The sequence below is a fragment of the Pleurodeles waltl genome, chromosome 11 (assembly GCF_031143425.1).
Source record: "Pleurodeles waltl isolate 20211129_DDA chromosome 11, aPleWal1.hap1.20221129, whole genome shotgun sequence".
Lineage (NCBI taxonomy): Eukaryota > Metazoa > Chordata > Amphibia > Caudata > Salamandridae > Pleurodeles > Pleurodeles waltl.
Window position 1 is genome coordinate 935111511 of NC_090450.1, and position 13851 is coordinate 935125361.

General features: G+C 46.2%; 1 protein-coding gene across 1 annotated transcript in view; it reads left to right on the forward strand.

The window, feature by feature from the left end:
• BICDL1 (BICD family like cargo adaptor 1) overlaps positions 1-13851 on the forward strand; it is a 330965-nt gene that overhangs the window by 298315 nt on the left and 18799 nt on the right. The gene's annotated exons all lie outside the window — the stretch shown is intronic.

Consider the following 13851-nt stretch of genomic DNA (forward strand, 5'->3'; position numbering starts at 1 on the left):
GAAGTCGTCACTTCTCGCACATTTACATTAATTTCCTGGCAATGTAGCTCTTTCTATGCGTGCTGCAGAATGGAGCACACATAGGAAAAGGGAAGAATGAGGAGGACAAAAGTATTCCTCCTCATAGCGCCTTGCTAACGCCATCCCTGGTTTGGCAATTGATTTTGGTCCTGACTCCGGTTTACGGAATCTCATAGATCGGAGGCAGCATCAAAATGCAATGGGTGTTGCTGTGGCACACCCACATCAACACCCCTTGCATGCCCCCCTGATGCCGAACACTGCGTCGGAAGGGTCCATTGTTACAAGAAGGCTTAACTCCACTAAAATATTCTGTCACACAATCTTGTAAATATGGAGCTGAGTTAGCGCGACTGGAGCCTCACGTCAAGTGATGCTCCAGTGGCGGTAGGGGCACATACATATGGCCCCTGCTGTGGGAGAATCATAGACACTTCCCACAACCATCTGGAGTGGAGTTGTCCAGAAATTGTGTACACTACTGCATGTTGTGCAGCAAATTATGGCTCCATGCTGTCCTACAAACACATTAGGTCTGAAGGTTACTCAGGCACCTGTGGTGTGTGTTTCCTACACAGTCCCCCTAGTGACGTCTGCAAATAGAACCCACATCTGTACCATCATGTCAATATGTGTATGCTGTGTGTGTGTGCACACAGTGCTGACAATGGTGCTGTGACATAGTGGTTGTCAATAGGCATGCTGTGTACATGTTCAGCTGCCCTGTGACCCATGATGGAATACAGCTATGAATATGTGGACAGGCATAATTATTCCCATTACACACAATTCCATGGTAATACACGTTGACCTGTGTATTATATGCAGCCCATCCTCATTGCATAACATTCCAACATACATGATGTCACCATCCATCTTCCTATGATATCAGATCATTGGTCAGGACCAAACACTCCTGCCATTGCATTCCACACCTCTGGCTGGTGAACAGCATTCAAGGATTGGCTCACAGGATGCACAATGTGACACTTACTGGATGCTTCGGTCGTATATACGCGCCACCTCTCCAATGGTGCAGGGGGCTGGTCCACTTGCAAGACATGAATGGAAAACATTGCTTAGTGTAAAAGGCAAGTTGTAGTACATGGACAACATTGTACAGTGTAAACTGGTTAGGCTGAATGAGGTAGTCATCTGGGTGGTAGAACACAGTAAATGACCAACTTCTTTGATCACTCTATCACACATACTCTCAGATAAGGTAGACCCACGCACATCCAAACCATCACTGTCCCTGACACTGCAGTGATGCTTCTCACTGCACTATATTTACATGACATTGTCATGCAGCTGTCTGATAGCACAACACCTAAATTACCATGTGGGACTGCTTGATCATGTTTTTTCCATCTGAGGGGCATGCAATGGCTGTTGCAGTTCCTGGCCCATTGTAACACCCATTGCATTCCAGCCTGCATCTGATGTTGTAAACATCTACATCATTGTCACACCTAACTGACAAACTACTACCTTGGGGTTGTGTGAGTATGCCAAGGTCTTGGGGAATGGCATCATACATTCTTCAGTCAAGTAAGTAATCTGTGTGCCATCTCAAGGCACACATACTATCGTAGTAGCTATGGGAGTGTACACATGTGATGTTGAGGTACCTACCTGCAAATTGACTGGATGAAATCATGGATGTAGTGTCAATAATGTGTGGCCTGCCATTGCTGCCATAGTATACCTTTATCAGTCTATTGAGGAATAAGTACATGGGCACATGAATAAGCCTCAACACGGACACACTTGCTCAGTGGTCAGAGGATGCATTTGATGGTGCAGGTTAGTGAGTGGTATGCCAGTGATGGGGCAGATGCAGGGCAGCCCCTTACTGTCAGTGACAAGCAGCAGGCCTGTGAAAATGACTCAGCACATGTGTCTGGTTTTTGACATCATATAGGATGTCATTGATACAAAACGAACTGGAACATGGAACTGCCAGTAGTCTGGACCAATGCATGTTCAGGCACCCTTACATGGCCATTGCTATTTACACAAAGGACACGATAGAACCACAGTGGTGCATTACCAATTGCATCTGTACTATCCTTGTGGCCCTCAGTGGACCTCTTACTAACTGCCATGTGTATGCATAGTCAGAAATATGTCACACCATGTTGCATGTTTCGTCCAACATCATCTATCAATGTGAAGGTCAATGATGCACTCAGCAGGAGATACAACTAATCATCAAAACTACTGCTAATTAAATGGGGCCCCTTCTCATACATTTGAATGCCCACATCACACAGATCCTCACAGCAGCCGTTCTGAGTGCTGGAAAATGATACCTAGGGAATTATCCACTGACTCAGCTGATGAAAAATTGGGATCACAACAATGTTTTGGGGCCCCCTTTTATGCATGTTGGATGGCCCAGGCCTCATTTTCAGCTGCTCATTACCCAGTTACAATATGCATTCTTCACAACACTTGGGGATGCTTGTACATACTAAAATTCACATCTGTCCTGCATTTGATTCCTTGTTGTACAATTGAAATGCTGTCCTAACGTGGGGCATTGACTCTTCATACAGCTCGCATATGACATGTTCACATGCAGTTGCTCACAAATTTGGGTTGTATGGCAATAGATGACTTACCAACTGTCCCACCAATCTCAAACCTGCTCCCTCAACACCAGCGGTGCTTGATTTGTTGGCCATTCCTTCCAGTTTCGAGTATCCGGGACAGATGGTAGAGCACTTTGCCTCACCGCAGCTGCCTTGCCTCCGTACAGTAGTCCTGGATCACCCGGCCACCCAGTTGCAGCATCACCAGGAGGTAGTGTGCCATTAGCCAGATGAACCCCCCCAGCTCCTCGGCAGACATCCAGCTCATCCTCCCCTTCCCATACATTACCAGGGGTGACTGAAGATCACACAGCAAAAATAAAATTAGAGGAAACTTAACTCCTACTCCTACCCCAACTACCCAACTACTTAACTACCCCAGTCGAACTCCCAAAAATACAGAGACAATTACAGTACACTCAACAGAAAAAAGACAAATATTGACACAATAATATAAGAATACAAATTTTACACAGGACACACACAAAGAACACAACACACACTGCAACCACTCTACAAAATCACCAGCAAGAAAAACAAAACTTCACACAGTCACAAGGAAACAGACTGCAAAGTGAAAGTGAAAGTACACTCACTGTAGCATGTTTGCAGACAGGATGTCCTGGTACATCACTTCCTGGGTGTGTGTGTGTGTCACATTTTTCAGCCATGTGTCGTTTTTTTTATGCATAACGGTTGTGCGCCGTATCTTCACACTATTAGCGTGAAAAATACCTGTGGCCGTGCAATAGACCCACAGGGACTTTGCCTCTATTAGCCTAGGAGAATTGTATGGCAAATGCGTATGCTTGAAAACTTTTCACGTGTGACGGTATTGCATGGATTATTGCATTGTGACCCCTGAATGCACCCTGAGTGACTTGAGATGTTACATGGGGTGACAACTATGGTGGATATGTGTAGTGGCAACATGTGGGTGTATGTCCAGTACTGTGATCACAGTGACAATGGGATGTTGGACCTATGGGTTCGTTTGTGAGTGTGCTGCATGCGATTACTGAATACCTCATGCACATGTGCATATGTGGCTACACTGTGTCCACAGACATGTTGGCACATGTGTGCTTTGTGTGCATACAGGTGTACGTAAGGTAAATTTAGTGTGGACTACATTGTTATGTCAGAGATACAGGTGTTCACATACCTACAACACCTAACATGTTTGGTGGCCTATGTCCAACACATGGTAATGCATGTGACAACCATGTAAACATCTACACACAGTACTCAGTGGACTTGGACTGCATTAACATCACAACAACCCAGCCAATTTGCCTGTGTGTGTTGACTCTGTGCTGTGTAGTTGGATTTCCCTTCATGTTGCTCTGCTAAATGTGTGCCATTTGTGTCCCCAAGCACCCTAGGTGCAGGAGATGTCATGTACACATGTGTAGTGTAAGATTTGTATCTGCTGTGTCTGTGCATGGACATGTTTTGTGAATTCTGTCACATGTGACAACAGTGGTATGTTCATGGGATGTGAAATCTCACATTACATTCTTCCTGCATGTACTCATGTTGGCATTTGACAAATGCATGTGTTGTCACATCAGTGTTACCCATGTTTCTGTATGTTGGAACACGTTTAGCTCATTTCTGTCAGTCACTGATCTTGTTACACCTATGCCCTACTTTCGTGCTAGGTTGCCTTTTGATATCAATCCATACACATGTCCATGGCTGAGCCAATACAGTGTCCATGTGTGCTGACATGTGCATATGTGTGCATGCCATCAACTAGGCACTCATTTTTGTCCCCATCAGGTTAGTTGTGACTGTCACAAACAATGGCATACCACTGTGTCACAGTGTTGCAGTCTGGCATACCTGCCAGCCTACCCATCATCATAACAGTGTGAGTTCCTGGAGCAACACAAAAGCATGGTTGCATGTGAGGAGGTTAGTCAATGAAACCCCAGTTCACACCCCTGTGCACATGCATGAGGCCCCTGGCATTGTGATCAGTACATGTAGCTAGAGCAGCGGTGTGTGGGTACACTGAGCACGGACCTAGCCTCTTCATGTTTGCCACTCAGCTGCACTTTGCACAACCCCCAGCAGACACACGCACATTTGGGGTCATGCAGTCCGGGATCTCCCATATACCAATGCTGTACTTGATGTCAGCTTTCCCCTCTCATGCACAACACTCTGATCTTGGACATTTAGTACATATGACATGTTTTGATGTCCTTGGCATTTCTCTTGGGCATCTTTTTGGGCGAATATCTCTATTGTGCCTTCAACATGTGAAAATGTCAGGCTACAGATGGTGGTGTCTGTCGCAGCCTCCTGTCATGCTGGCATGCTAGGGCCAAATACCATGGTATGCAAGTGGACAACATGACTGGGTGATGTACTGACCCAGCCACCCTCTCTATAAAAATATCTAATATTGGAATCTACACCTTAATATGTTTTACAATCAGTCTTGGTCTGTGTGTCCCTTCTCCGTGTATTCCTGCACTACTAGTGAGGCATATTTCGTCACCTACATTGCTCCCATTCTTTGATCTGTTAGCACTTTGTGCACATCTCATACTGCAACATTCTCTATTAATACATGGACATGATGCTACATGTGACTTGTGTTCATGGTAGAAGTACACATCTCCTTCTCCAGCCAGCTTGACATGTACAGTTACATTGTCTGTATTTGTGAGTTCTCATGTGTTCCACATACACATGACATCACTTCTGCCACACTACTTCTGTTGTCTCCATTTGACATCCCATGTTGTGTGTATAAATATATGTGGGTGTCTGGAAGCAGACCATGCAGTAGATCCATTGTACATGTGTTAGCATTTATTCCAGCATGGCACAGCCTAGGTAATTCTTACCACGACTGACTGATATTGAGGTGTCACATCGTCTCAGTGCTGGTGAGTTCATTAGCCAATTGCAACATGTATAGGTAGGTCTACTCCCACTCTGTTTGGCGTTGTGTCTCAGATATATTTAATCAGTGCTGGACAGAGTAGTACATCCCACACCTGATTGCGATGTTGGAGGCCACAACATGTATGGGAATTATTGTTCATATTGCCATCTTGCACTTGTCCTGTCATGTGAGTGACAATGTATGGTGTGTAATGCTTTGTGCTGTGTGATATAGATCCTGGCAAAAACCGTTGCTACCTAGAATATACACCCTTACATCAGTATGCACATGTTTGCCTAGATTTGGGCTTGCCATGTATCAGGACAGGAGGTTTCTGAGAAAAGTTAGCACCTTATGTACATTGTGATCATTTGCTACTCTGACGACATGCAACCCGGTTGAATATGTGGTGGTGCATTGTCCCAAAACATTCATGGATGGTTACACTGGATCACGTGTTTAGATATTGATTCTGCACTCATAGCTGCTTATGTAGTCAAGGCATGCCAATGCGCACTCCACAGCCTACTTGTGTGTGCCATACGTGAGGTACAGTCCACCATGTGCCCGGGTCGTGCACATTGACAGTGCTGGTACACATTTCCATGGTTACTGTGTGCAGGCTCAGCATGGGACATTGGTTATAATCCCTGGCCTTTAACTGAGGGACCACAGTTCACAATGATGTACCACCCTTGTCACACATGTACCATGCAGGCAATGGCATTGTCACCATGAGTTGTGACAGTGTACTGTTCCTACATGACTTGTTATCCATTTGGTGACAGCCCCTACCTTGTGTGCCCCCGTAGCATTAACCCGGTTATACATGGTGTCATTGTGGTGGATGGTCTAGGTATTGGCACCTTTCCCACTTGACAGGACACTATATGTAGAGGTGCATGGAACTTGACTCTCAGGATTCCACTGCCCCCAATTCATCTGTCACTGACATTTGATATGGTTGCAGTCAAGAATGAGTAGACCAAGGAGACTCATGTGCAAAGTGATTTTTAGTGCTATTTACAAGGTAATGTGTAAAGTATTGTGCTCATGTGTAGAAGTTCTCCACAATATGGTGTCTCCTACGAACTCCGGCTGCGGTGTTTATTTGTTCCCCCTCCACATGATCTACCCCATCATCATCATCTTCCTTGCTGGGAACATCATCCTGTTGATCCCAGGGGATATTTGTCCGGACACAAATGTTGTGCAGAATTGCACATGCCAAGATGATCTTACACACAAGTGGTGGAGCAAATAATAGGCTTTCTCCTGTCAAGGACAGACACCGGAACCTGGATTTCAGCAGGCCAAATGTCCTCTCCCCACACTGCAGATCTTCTTGTGTCCCTCGTTGTAGGCCAGCTGTTCCACCGTTGTGGGATTAGCAAATGGGGTCATGACCCACAGCTGGATGCCGTACCCTTGATCAGCTGCAAAGGCTAGAGAGAAGATATGTTGTTAGGTGTTGATAGTTGTTTGGTCCCTCCCATGGCAGTTGTACATGTTCATTGGAGTTGTGAAAACAAACTTGCTTGTGGTGTACTGTATGTTCCTGTTCTTGTGAAATGGTTTCTTTGACCTGTGTTGATGGACAATGCAAACTTGGGGAGTGGCTCAATGGCCTCGGAAGTTATTGTGTTGTTCCCCGTAGTGATGGTCATGGTTTAGGCCCTTGTGTTGTGTAGTTCATATTTGGAACAGTGTTCTAGTCTTACATGGCACAAACCACGTCATAGCACAATGGTGTCAGATGTTGATACAGCATTGTTGGCATAAAAAGTAAGTTTGGGCTGTCCTTTTTGACAAATTGCACTATGCATGCAGTGTGACACTTAGGGCCATTATTTTGAGCACCTAGAGCTACCAGAGCGGCACTTCTATAGAAGCTTTGGTGGCGCTAACCCCTGCCCCGTATTTCAAGATGGCGTTATACCAATTTTTTGATGCTTGATGGCACCTTGTGACTATGGTCCATTCACGCACAGCCCTTTCTGTGGAAGGGGCATGCAGTGGGTGTTGCTGTGGGTGTGCAACAGCAACACCAATAGCATTCCCTAGCTGACTCGGATTTGGGTGTTTTTGTTAACCGCTTAGGTGCGGGCGTCGGCCACTGGCCGACGCCCACACACCCTCCCTGGTGCGGGTCACGACCAGTGGCCGACACCAGGAAGGGTATCAAGAGTCTCCCCTTTCTTACGAGGCCTTCTCAAAGTGTTTCCTGGCCCCCGATCGCAGCACAGCTGCGATCGGGGGCCAGGAAACACCACTAGACGCCAGGGATTTCACTTTGGGGGGGCGGTTCCCTCGGAAAACGGGCCGCCCCCCCCGGGGGCATAATTAATAAAAAAAAAAAAGGTAGGTGCCCCCGGGGGGGGGGGGGGGCGGGGTGGTGCCATCGCATCCCCCCCCCCACCCCCCCCCCCCACAGGGGATTGTTTTAAAAAAAAAATAAATAAATAAATAAATAACAGGGGGTCGCCCGTGGGCAGGGTGACCCCCTGTGGGGGCAATTTTTTTTTTTAGATGTTGTAGGGTTTCCCTGGGGGCCATTTTGGCCCCCAAGGAAACCATACAACAACTAAAAAAAATAGATCTATATATAGATCTATATTTATATATCTATGTAGATAGATATATCTATGTACATGGATATATCTATAGATATATCTATGTACATAGATATAGATATATATATAGAGGTAGATCTATATATACCAAAGAGATTTATAAAGTGTGCTACTCACCTGTGAGGGTCTCAAGGCGCTTGGGGGGGGGCGGGGGGAGGGAAAGGGGCTGGGAGGTTCACTGTTCGAAAAGCCAGGTTTTGAGGCCCTTCCTGAAAAGAAGTAGGTTTTGGGTCTTGCGAAGGTGGGTTGTGAGGGCGTTCCAGGTTTTGGGTGCAAGGTAGGAGAAGGATCTGCCCCCGGTGGTGGTGTGTTTGATGCGGGGGACAGAGGCGAGAGAGAGGTCAGCTGAGCGGACGTTTCGTGTGGGGGTGTGGAAGGTGACTCTCGTTGAGGTAGGCAGGGCCTGTGTTGTGGAGTGATTTGTGTGCGAGGATGAGGATCTTGAAGGTGATCCTTTTGTCAATGGGGAGCCAGTGGAGGGATTTGAGGTGTGGAGAGATGTGTTCGTGTCGGCGGAGGTCGAGGATGAGTCGTGCTGCTGAGTTCTAGATGCGTGTAGTTTGCGCTTGAGTTTTAGAGTGGTGCCGGCGTAGAGGGCGTTTCTGTAATCAAGCCTGCTGCTGATGTGTGCGTGAGTGACAGTTTTTCTGGTCTCTGTGGGGATCCATTTGAATGTTTTTCAGTATACGGAGTGTGTTGAAGCATGAGGAGGTGAGAGCGTTGATTTGTTGGGTCATCGAGAGGGAGGAGTCTAGGATGATGCTGAGGTTGCGTGCGTGGTTGGCGGGGGTGGGTGCAGGGCCTAGCGTGGTGGGCCACCATGAGGGGTCCCAGGTGTTTTTGTGTGGGCCAAAGAGGATTATTTCGGTTTTGCTTGAGTTGAGTTTCAGGTGATTGGCTGTCATATATATATCACTTTTGTCAATATGTGTGTGGTTTCCCTGGGGGGAAAAGGGTCCGACTTGTCTAGTGGCAGTTTTAGTGCCATAAAGAAGCGCAGAAGGTTTATATGCCTACTGCAAAGAGCAAATCTGTATTTTATGTAAATAGCTGAGTACATTAGCAAAGTCTATGGAGAGAGGAAGGGCACTTTTGCTGGGTGGTAATGAGGGAATCCGAGGAGGAGGGAGTGGGAGCACCAATAATGATTGTTGGACTGGGCGCAGGAGGTGCTAAAGACTGTGACGAATGGTATGTGACAAGGTGTTTTTTGAGTGTCTTGAAAGTAGGTACTGATTGAGGGAAGAAGCGCAGGTAAGGTGGCCTCTACTGTTGCACGTATCTCACATACCATCGATTTTGTGACTGTCTACGTAGGCTAGTGTTTTAGAGCAACAGTTTAGCCAATAGCAGAGATGGCATCTTGATGGATGACTGCTGCCTACACTCGGGTTATAGAGGACCGCTCTGACATAGGATCAGAGACTGAGACATCAGATACTGAGACAGCATCTGAGGGATAGGACAATGGCGCAGACTCTGGGAGTGATTTTTCAGTCAGAGGAGTCCCATTCGATAACTCCTCTTCCAGTACATTATGAGGGAGGTGATGAGGACAGTCCTGCTGTCCCTTCGCAAGCTGTTTGTGCAACTGGGTAATAGTGGGTTAGGCCAACCCAGAGAGCAGGTGAATGCGGCGGCAAGCAGAGAGAGAGTGCTCTCTTGGGAGCTCCCCAATTTAGTTCAGCCCCAAATTCCACCACCCAAATCATATTGTGGAGACATCAAAATTATCCATGGCAAAACAAACTGGTTTTGTAAGGCAGGCACCTGTGTTTTTGGTCCTGGATTCGGCGGCCATATAGAGAAACACACTAAACCCAAACATTTCTGGAAACTAGACATTCGGGGGAGTCCACAGAGGTGTGACTTGTGTGGCTTCCCCAAAGTTTTCTTACCCAGAATACCCTGCAAAGCTGAAATGTTGAAAAAAAACTCAATTTTTCTCGCTTTTCTGTCACACAAACTACAGGAATATGCTGGGATCCACAATATTCCTACAACCCAGTGACTCCTCACCTGTCCTGATAAAAACACTACCCCACTTGAGTGCCTACACCTAGTGTCTGTGTCAGGAATGGATCACCCCAGGGTCAACAGCTGCCTCACGTAAGGACCAACATTGACAGTTGTGTGATCTATTCCTGTCGCAGGCACCAGGCCTAACCACACAAGTGAGGTATCATTTTTATCGGGAGGCTTGGGGGAACGCTGGGTGGAAGGAAATTTGTGGCTCCTCTCAGAGTCCAGAACTTTCGGTCACCGAAATGTGAGGAAAACTTGTTTTTTTAGCCACTTTTTGAGGTTTGCAAAGGATTCTGGGTAACAGAACCTGGTCCGAGCCCCGCAATCACCCCTCCTTGGATTCCCCTAGGTCTCTAGTTTTCAGAAATGCACAGGTTTGGTAGGTTTCCCTAGGTGCCGGCTGAGCTAGAGGCCAAAATCTACAGGTAGGCACTTTGCAAAAAACAGCTCTGTTTTCTGTGATGTGTCCATGTTGTGTTTTGGGGCATTTCCTGTCGCGGGCGCTAGGCCTACCCACACAAGTGAGGTATCATTTTTATCGGGAGACTTGGGGGGACGCTGGGTGGAAGGAAATTTGAGGCTCCTCTCCGATTCCAGAACTTTCTGTCACCGAAATGTGAGGAAAACTTGTTTTTTTTAGCCACTTTTTGAGGTTTGCAAAGGATTCTGGGTAACAGAACCTGGTCAGAGCCCCGCGAGTCACCCCATCTTGGATTCCCCTAGGTCTCTAGTTTTCAAAAATGTACAGGTTTGGTAGGTTTCCCTATGTGCCGGCTGAGCTAGAGGCCATAATCTACAGGTAGGCACTTTGCAAAAAAACAGCTCTGTATTTTGTGAAAAAATGGGATGTGTCCACGTTGTGTTTTGGGGCATTTCCTGTCGCGGGCGCTAGGCCTACCCACACAAGTGAGGTATCATTTTTATCGGGAGACTTGGGGGAACATAGAATAGCAAAACAAGTGTTATTGCCCCTTATCATTCTCTACATTTTTTCCTTCCAAATATAAGAGAGTGTGTAAAAAAGACGTCTATTTGAGAAATGCCCTGCAATTCACATGCTAGTATGGGCACCTCGGAATTCAAAGATGTGCAAATAACCACTGCTCCTCAAAACCTTATCTTGATCCCATTTTGGAAATGCAAAGGTTTTCTTGATACCTCTTTTTCACTCCTCATATTTCAGCAAATGAATTGCTGTATACCCAGTATAGAATGAAAACCAACTGCAGGGTGCACCTCATTTATTGGCTCTGGGTACCTAGGGTTCTTGATGAACCTATAAGCCCTTTATATCCCCGCAACCAGAAGAGTCCAGCAGACAAAACAGTATATTGCTTTCAGAAATCTGACATCGCAGGAAAAAGTTACAGAGTAAAACATAAAGAAAAATGGCTGTTGTTTTCAGCTCAATTTCAATATTTTTTTATTTCAGCTGTTATTTTCTGTAGGAAAACCTTGTAGGATCTACACAAATGACCCCTTGCTGAATTCAGAATTTTGTCTAGTTTTCAGAAATGTTTAGCTTTCCGGGATCCAGCATTGGTTTCACACCCATTCCTGTCACTAACTGGAAGGAGGTTGAAAGCACCAAAAATAGTAAAAATGGGGTATGTCCCAGTAAAATGCCAAATTTGTGTTGGAAAATGTGGTTTTCTGATTCAAGTCTGCCCGTTCCTGAAAGGTGGGAAGATAGTGATTTCAGCACCAGAAACCCTTTGTTGATGGCATTTTCAGGGAAAAAACCACAAGCCTTCTTCGGCGGCCCTTTTTTCCCATTTTTTTGGAAAAAACTAAATTTTCACTGTATTTTGGCTATTTTCTTGGTCTCCTCCAGGGTAAACCACAAACTCTGGGTACCATTAGAATCCCTAGGATGTTGGAAAAAAAGGACGCAAATTTGGCGTGGTTAGCTTATGTGGACAAAAAGTTATGAAGCCCTAAGCGCGAACTACCCCAAATAGCCAAAAAAGGGCTCAGCACTGGGGGGGAAAAGGCCCAGCAGCTAAGGGGTTAAGCTTAGGCTGCACCAATATCTCAGCCCACCCCAGGGGTGGAGTTAGCAAGGCACAACAAGAAGGAATACTTTGATTCCTCCTCGTTTTTTACCTAATTCGATGTGTGCTGCATACTGCAACACGCTTAGTAGGAGCTAAATGCCAGACATGGTAGTTAATGTGCTGGAAAGTGTCCCTTCTCACACATGTACAATCACTGTCCTCAAAGGAGACATCCTTCCACAATGGTGCAAGAATGCCAGGGTTGGTGCTGGTAGTTAAATTTTGTGCAGGCACTGGCAACAACACAGGGGTGTGCTGTATACTATTAATTTAGGCGCATCCCTGCGTTGTGTAAATGAGGGTCGACTGTGCGGCCTATTTTTGCACAGTGTTGCACTCTGTAATTTCCCTTAAATTAATGAGCTCTAGAGACCCTTTGTGCCAGATGATGGTTGTTCCAACCATGAAGTGTATGTGAATGTGTTTCCCACATTGTTAGAATGAAGTGATATGTTGCAGACGTTTTGCATGCCTTCTATTACATGATTTCTGACAGACACTTTCAACACATGCACAGTGCTGGCTTTGGGAGGGGGCACAGCTATTTTTCACATGTGTCCCTTAGTACAGTGCATATGAGGTCAGGTATCTCCATTATATACCTAACACATCCGACTACGTCATGCATGAATGTATTGACATTTTTCACAGACACAAGACCATGGAGGAGCATTTCTGGTAGTTGGAACAGACATGGGGATCTTAGTGGGCACTAGGGGAGCATGTGAGGTGACACTGAAGTAGGTGCTGCCCCATTTCTCATGGTTCAACCCAGTGGTTTTCAGTGGCAAATATTTTTGCAGACATATGTGTGGGTGTATGTGTACGTACAGGTATGTCAGGTATGTGTAGCTGATGCATACTTGGTTATGGCGCCACTTGGGTGGCAATGGATTAAGGTTCTGCCCCAAGCTTACACACCATGAGTTAAGTGGGACTGTGCCTAGGTTTGACTTCTTCAACATGACCATAGCCTATGCCATCGACATACCTGTGTGCTTGTTTGGTGTGATGTGTGATCTGCATTCATTTGTCGACTTGTAGACAGTTGTAGTGATTTTTTGGCAGCTTCTGCACCTGCCCATTTGTGGTTTGCGAGTCAGGGTGTTGCTGTCCTATGTATATTAGGGTGCATGTGTTTGTGACATGCAATGTGTGCAGTATGGTGTGGCATGTGGCTTATGTGTTGTTGCCTGTGCATCTCTGTGGCCCTGCCCATGTGTATTTATGTTGGAGTTTGTCCTTGATGGTTGGTATGTTATGTGGTATGATTGGTATGGTGACTTATGAGTAGGCCATTGCCATATTGGCTGCCCTGGAACCGCTGGTTGATGGTGCAGTGGCGAAAGATGTATGCGTCATGGATGCTGCGAGAATATTTGTGAAGAGCCCACGGTGGTCCACAATAGCCTGCACATTGATAGAATGTGTGTGCTTGTGGTTCCTGTAGAGGTGTTCTGTAGCTGCAGGTGGCACCAGCTGGATATGGGTACAGTCCATTGCACCCAGCACATGTGGAAACCCAGCTATCTGATAGAAAAATTGCTTGGTCTCATGCTGCAGGTGCTGGGTGTTTGGGAAGCAGATGTGTTGTGGCGTGACACATAGAATTG